This window comes from Macaca thibetana, chromosome 7 (genome assembly GCF_024542745.1).
Source record: "Macaca thibetana thibetana isolate TM-01 chromosome 7, ASM2454274v1, whole genome shotgun sequence".
Classification (NCBI taxonomy): domain Eukaryota; kingdom Metazoa; phylum Chordata; class Mammalia; order Primates; family Cercopithecidae; genus Macaca; species Macaca thibetana.
In genome coordinates, this window is record NC_065584.1 from 115,492,366 (window position 1) to 115,498,418 (window position 6,053).

General features: G+C 54.1%; 1 pseudogene; it reads left to right on the plus strand.

The window, feature by feature from the left end:
• Positions 1-277: 277 nt before the first annotated feature.
• On the plus strand, positions 278-1,443 carry LOC126959268 (uncharacterized; annotated as a pseudogene).
• Positions 1,444-6,053: the final 4,610 nt, after the last annotated feature.

The following is a 6,053-nucleotide window of genomic DNA, read 5'->3' on the forward strand; positions in this document are numbered from 1 at the left end:
GGGCACACACCGCCCTGGACAGCACCATTTCCAGCCTCGGCGGGGCAGTCTCCTTACAGGGAAGTTCATGAGGCACTGAAAAAGGCTCAGGGGACAGGGAGAATCTCTGTTGAGAAGAGGTTCCTAGATCCGGTTCTGCCTCTGACTTGCTGGGGGTCCTTGAGAAATTTGCTTCCCCTCTTTGATCTCAGTTTCCTCAGCTGAGAAATGGGGGAGGGGGCCAAATGGTCTAAGGTTCTGTGAACCTCTAAGTCAGAGCCTGTAGCTGGTGGTCAAGATGAGGGAGGGGCCCGCGGGGTCAACTGAATGCTTGAGAGGCAGGACAGGCCCAAAGGTGAGCAACCTGAGCACATCAGGTGGGCTCAGAGCTGGTGCATGAGCCCCACAGCCTGCAGAGCAGGCCTGGACTTGGGAACCCACTCACACCAGCCCGGTGGGACTTCAGAGATGTGGGTCCAGCCTCTCCTACTATTGCAGGGCTGGGGGCTGGGAGCTGCAGATTCTGACTCCACAGCTGCTTTAGACATGCCAGATGAGCTGGGGCAAGACATACCCCTCTCTATGAAATGACCAGTCAGTCCAAATAGATGCACTAAAGAAGGGCTGTGGGATGGACCCAGCTGTAGCCTGGGGCTACAGACTGGCTTCCAGGGTACTTAAGCAGCTGGCCTCTGGGGTAGCAGCCCCGGGTGTGAGAGGCAGGACTCAGAATCTAGGCCAAGCGTCCACAGCAATCCCCTCTGGAGAGCCCGGGCACTCTGCAGGAGGGGCAGCAGGCAGCAGGTGCACCAGGAGCACGTTTCACAAGGTGCCCAATATTGCATCTCCTCAGATGGGCAGCGAGTTGGAAAGTGGACACAGTAGGCAGGGTGGTGGCTGCTCCCCACGGCCAGGAGTCCAGCCCAGCACCCACCTGAGTCCACCTCTGTCCTGATCAGTTGGGTCATCCGTGCTCTGGGCCCTCTAGTCTCACCTCAAAGAGGGAGGTCTTTGGGGCGACCAGGTGAGCTGGCCCTTGTGGGAGGATGTAACCGACTCCTGAGCCTGGCAAGCCAGGAAGCCCCTCGCCAGCATCCCTACCCCCACCTCTCCAGCCCCCTCATTCCCTGATCCTTCCATCCGCTCCCCGCCCCAGCAGTTTCCTCTGCTCACGCTCATCTCTTTTCCTGCTCCCAGGCTCGCCTGGTCAGTGTCCTTCACTCTCCTCTTAGTCTCCCTCTTTCCAAGCCACGTCCACTCTACTTGACACATTCTCCATTAAGACACCAGAGTACACAAGCTCAAGTCCCTGCACCTCACCTTTACTCCCGGACATGGGAGGGAGATGACATGAAGAACCAAACGCCACTTGGCAAGGGCTCTGGGGTATGCAGAGGGGCAGATCTGAGGCTGTGGAAGCTCCAGGAGCTCCCTGCAGGAGGCTGCATTTCAGCTGGCTATTAAATGTGGCTCTGAGCTGACACCTCTCCTTGAAGCTCCAGACCAGGAGCCAGCTGCCAGCTGGACCCTCCATTTGGTGCCTCAGAGAAACCTTGCACTCTGTGGGTCTAACTCTGAACCCAGAAAAGCTCCGCATCTCAGCCCTGTCTCTTCATAGGGAAAGCACCACCTCAGACCCAGTTCAGCACCAAACCCACATTTGAGTCAGGGGCTCCTGCCCCGCACTGTGAGCGCTCTGGATAAGCCAGTGCTGAGGGGGAAAGAGCTCTGAATGCCAAACCGTGAGTTTCAACTCCACCTCCAGCTCTGAGAGCTGTGGGCAGGGAAGGGCCCTAGTCCAGTGTGCTGTAGAAAGACCAGTCTGCCACTATATGGCACATGGATGGCGGGGACAGAGTGCGGGTGGAGAGAACAGAAGGTGGACAGGGCGGGGGAGGCAGGGACATGGCTGTAGCCGTGGAGATGGGAGGACAGACAGGACTTGGTGGCCACTTGGATGAACTGAGGGAGGAGTCTGGAAGAGACACCCAGTTTTGTATCAGATGTGTGGAGCGTGGGATGCTGTTCATTGATCGAGGGAGGAGGAAGAGGAAGAGGTGAGGCATGGGAGGAGGTAACTGAGCTCTGTCATGAATGTCATTTGAAGTTCCCAGGGAGGGCCAGACCCCCCAGCACCTTCACTGCTTCAGCCGGCCCCTGGGGTACCTGTGCTCCCTGGCCCTCTCGGCTCCCGCTTCATAGCTGTCAGCTGCAGTGGGGGACAGTTGCACAAGGGCCCAGCATGTCTGTGTTCTTAGCCAGGGGACTGCTGCATGGTCCATGCCGAGCAGAAGCTGATGGATGACCCTCTGAACAAAACACATTACAACAACCTGATCCGCCCAGCCACCAGCTCCTCACAGCTCATCTCCATCGATACGGAGCTCTCCCTGGCCCAGTGCATCAGTTGGTAGGTGCAGAGGACACGTGTGGCTCAGGCTCAGGTGAAGAGGCAGCTCATGCCCAAGCCCCAGGCAATCAGTGTCCAGAGGAATGAAATGACTAGAGTTGACTCAGATTCACCAATGCATGGCGGGGAGGCTGGAGGAGGGTCCATGAGGTTTGTAGGTGTCTAATATTTAATGAGTCCACGGTTTTGTTAACAAAAAAGAAGTGAGGGTGGGAGCGGGATCACCACTGGCTAGGCAGCCAATGGGCCTGCATAGACTCTGCTCCACTGAGTCTCCAGCACGACCATAAGCTTCTCCTCCTCATCCTCCCAGCCCGGCCCTACTCTCTCCCCCAGCTTGCTCAGCAGGTGACCTTACAGGCTCCCTACTTGTTGGGGGAAATAAGAACCAGACTGGGGGAACTGATGGGTACAGAGGCCCAGGTATAGGGGCAGGACCCCAGGCAGTGCAGCCCCTACTGAGCCAGGTGGGTGAGGGTCTGGAGAGTGGGCGTGGTTGCTGCAGGCATGGAAAGGAGGCGCAGATGGCGGCACTCCCAGGGACCACCGTCAGGGTCTCCGTATGTGGATGTGTGCAGAGGTGGGTGCTTAGGAAGGAGGATATGCAGGGAATTTCTCATCTTCTCTCCACTGCCTCGGAGTTGGAGATGTCAGAGGGAGCCATGGCCCACTGTAAACTAACACAGTGTCCCCACCCACAGGGTTAGAACCCCTCCCCTGGAAGCGGCTCTGAGGGGAGCAGTCACATGTGGAGAGTGCAGGGCGCTGTCTCCAGCCAGGGGAAGGAGGTCACCAAGGGGGTTGACCCTCCTCTGGCCAGGTGGCTGCCTTCTGACACACCAGCCTCTCTCTCTAGCACGGTGGCCCCCACACACCCAGCCTGTCAAACCTACAGCCCTCAAGAAGGCTTTGGCCAAATGAATGAACAGCTCCGTCTCCCAGGAGGAAGCACAGCTGAAGGATGCGGAGGGCAGTAGAGTTGTGGATGCTCCGCCCCCTCTCCCCACAGTCAGACCAGAAAGAAGGGGGCTTTCAGCCAGGCTCACCCAGGCTGGGGTCTGAGTGTCACTGTCCAGCTATTGGCTTCTTGCTTAATGGGTCAGCCCAGCTGCTCCTGTACAGCTGCCACCCTAGTGAGGGTGAACCAGCCGGCGAGTGACATGTCTGATAGTTTGGGATACAGGAAAGATTAGGCTGTGGGCTGCTGGGCCACGAAGGGTTTTTTTTTTTCAGGGTTTGTTTATCTATTGACTTAAAGAGGGAGGGTTATAGGTACAACCAGTTTAAAGATGGAAATCTTGAGAGAGCAGGCAGGGACTTAGTGCTGGGTAAGGCAAGCAGGCTTGTCAAAGCAGCTCTTTTGGGGAGGCCAGAATCCTGTACCAATGTCGTCAGCACGTTCATCAGCTGCTGGGGGAGTGCCGGACAGGGTTAAAGCACAGGAGAACTTTCTGGATGATAGGAATGTTCTATATCTTCAAAGGAGGTGGGATACATGGGTAATGCATTTATTAAAATTGATGAAAATATATACCAGATCTGTGCATTTCACTGAATATAAATTATACTTCAAATTTAAAACATTTTTTAAAAGACAGATGGGCCAGACACAGTGGCTCACGCCTGTAATCCCAGCACTTTGGGAGACTGAGGCGGGTAGATCACCTGAGTCAGGAGCTCGAGACCAGCCTGGAAAACATGGTGAAATCCTGTCTTTATTAAAAATATAAAAATTAGCCAGGCATGGTGGCACATGCCTGTAATCCCAGCTACTCGGGAGGCTGAGGCAGGAGAATTGCTTGAACCCAGTAGGCGGAGGTTACAGTGAGCAGAGATCACGCCACTGCACTAGAGCCTGGGCAACAGAGCGAGACTCCATCTCAAAAGAAAAAAAAAGACAGATGACGGTTTTCAACTTTCACTAAAGGCAGAGTAGCTTGTTATAGATTAGCCTCCCCACAAAAGCAGTTAAGAGAAACTGGACAAAAATGTGCCCCCACCACCAAAAACAACTGTTTGAAGGTAATTGGAGACCTCAGTCAGGACTTGAGTGACCAGGCCTAGGAGGTGACCCCGACAGTCTGTAGTACTTTTCCCACATTGGAGATTGGTGAACAGTAGAGGGCTAAGAGGTTAAGAAACTGAGTCTGAAGTGGTGGTTAAGAGGCTGGAGAGCCTGGCTGAATGTGTGGCACTCACAGGGCTGAAATGACCTCATGAGAATTTGGGTCCCAGTAAGGAGATGGGACCTTGGTGGGGACCCTGGAAGGGCCACCCCTAGGAGTCCAAATGAATAAAAAATAGACCAGCCGTCACAAAAACTAAGGCCTGCTTTGAACTAGCTTAGTCCCAAACTAGATGAAGGTGATCTGCGCTTACTCCAATTGTGTGCCATAAATTCAAAGTCAATACTCTCTGGAGGCAGATAAAAGTTTACTAGGAACACCATAAGACAAGACAAGACTAAATGAGAAAGAACAAGAAAAAAAAAATAGAAATATACAAGAAAAAAACCAATAGAAACATACATGTAAGGAAGATAAGGAAGAAACTTTTTTTTGTTTTTTTTTTTTTGGTTTTTTTTTTGGAGAAGGAGTCTCGCTCTGTCACCCAGGCTTGAGTGCAGTGGCACGATCTCAGCTCACTGCAACCTCTGCCTCCCAGGTTCGAGCGATTCTCCTGCCTCAGCCTCCCAAGTAGCTGGGATTACAGGCATGTGCCACCATGCCCGGCTAATTTTTGTATTGTCCAGGCTGGTCTGGAACTCTTGACCTCAGGTGGTCCATTCACCTCAGTCTCCCAAATTGCTGGGATTACAGGCATGAGCCACCGTGCCCGGCTAATTTTTGTATTGGCCAGGCTGGTCTGGAACTCCTGACCTCAGGTGGTCCATTCACCTCAGTTTCCCAGATTGCTGGGATTACAGGCATGAGCCACCGTGCCTGACCAGTATTTTGCCTCAATTTAAAATAAATAAATTTTTGTTTTTTTTTCAGGTTTGGGCTCAGACTATATTCTAAACAGTCACATGGCGGCTGACTCTTCTCCAGGCCTTCTGCCGGCTTTTACATGTTTATTGTTTTTGCCTTCTTGTCATGTGCTCGGTAGATGGCAGCTTCTAGGTGCTCCTAAGGGGCCAGAAAAGAGAGTGAGAAGGCACGGAGGCTGCCAGGTCATCCCCCTCGGGGTCCCACCCTCATCAGCTCCTTCAACTGGGTCTCCTGCAACTATTGGGGGGCCACCTCGGCCACCGCTTTGCCCTGAGCTTCCTGCTGCTGCAGCTGGGCAGAGCCTCCTTCTCAGAGGCCAGCTGCTGATAGGCGGCCACGTACTGCTGCAGGGGACCCAGGGAATGGTCTCGCTGCTGCTGCAGACTCTGAGGCTATTGGCTCTTCAGCTAAACTTGCAGGATGGGCGTCAGGATAGGTAGTGGCTGGCTTCCAGATTCTGGGCCCATAAACAGGGTGGCGAGGGCACTGTGGGGTTCTGTCATCTGCCCAGGACCCTGGCCCCTGGCCCCTTCTTCCAGGTCTCTAAGTGACTGCCTCCCTTGCCTAGAGGCCCATGCCTCCCTCTGCAGCCTCAAATGTCACACCCTTCTTCCTGCCATTTAAACTGTAGGCCACAGACTGGTGGAAAAGCAGAGGGAGCCAACCACCATCTG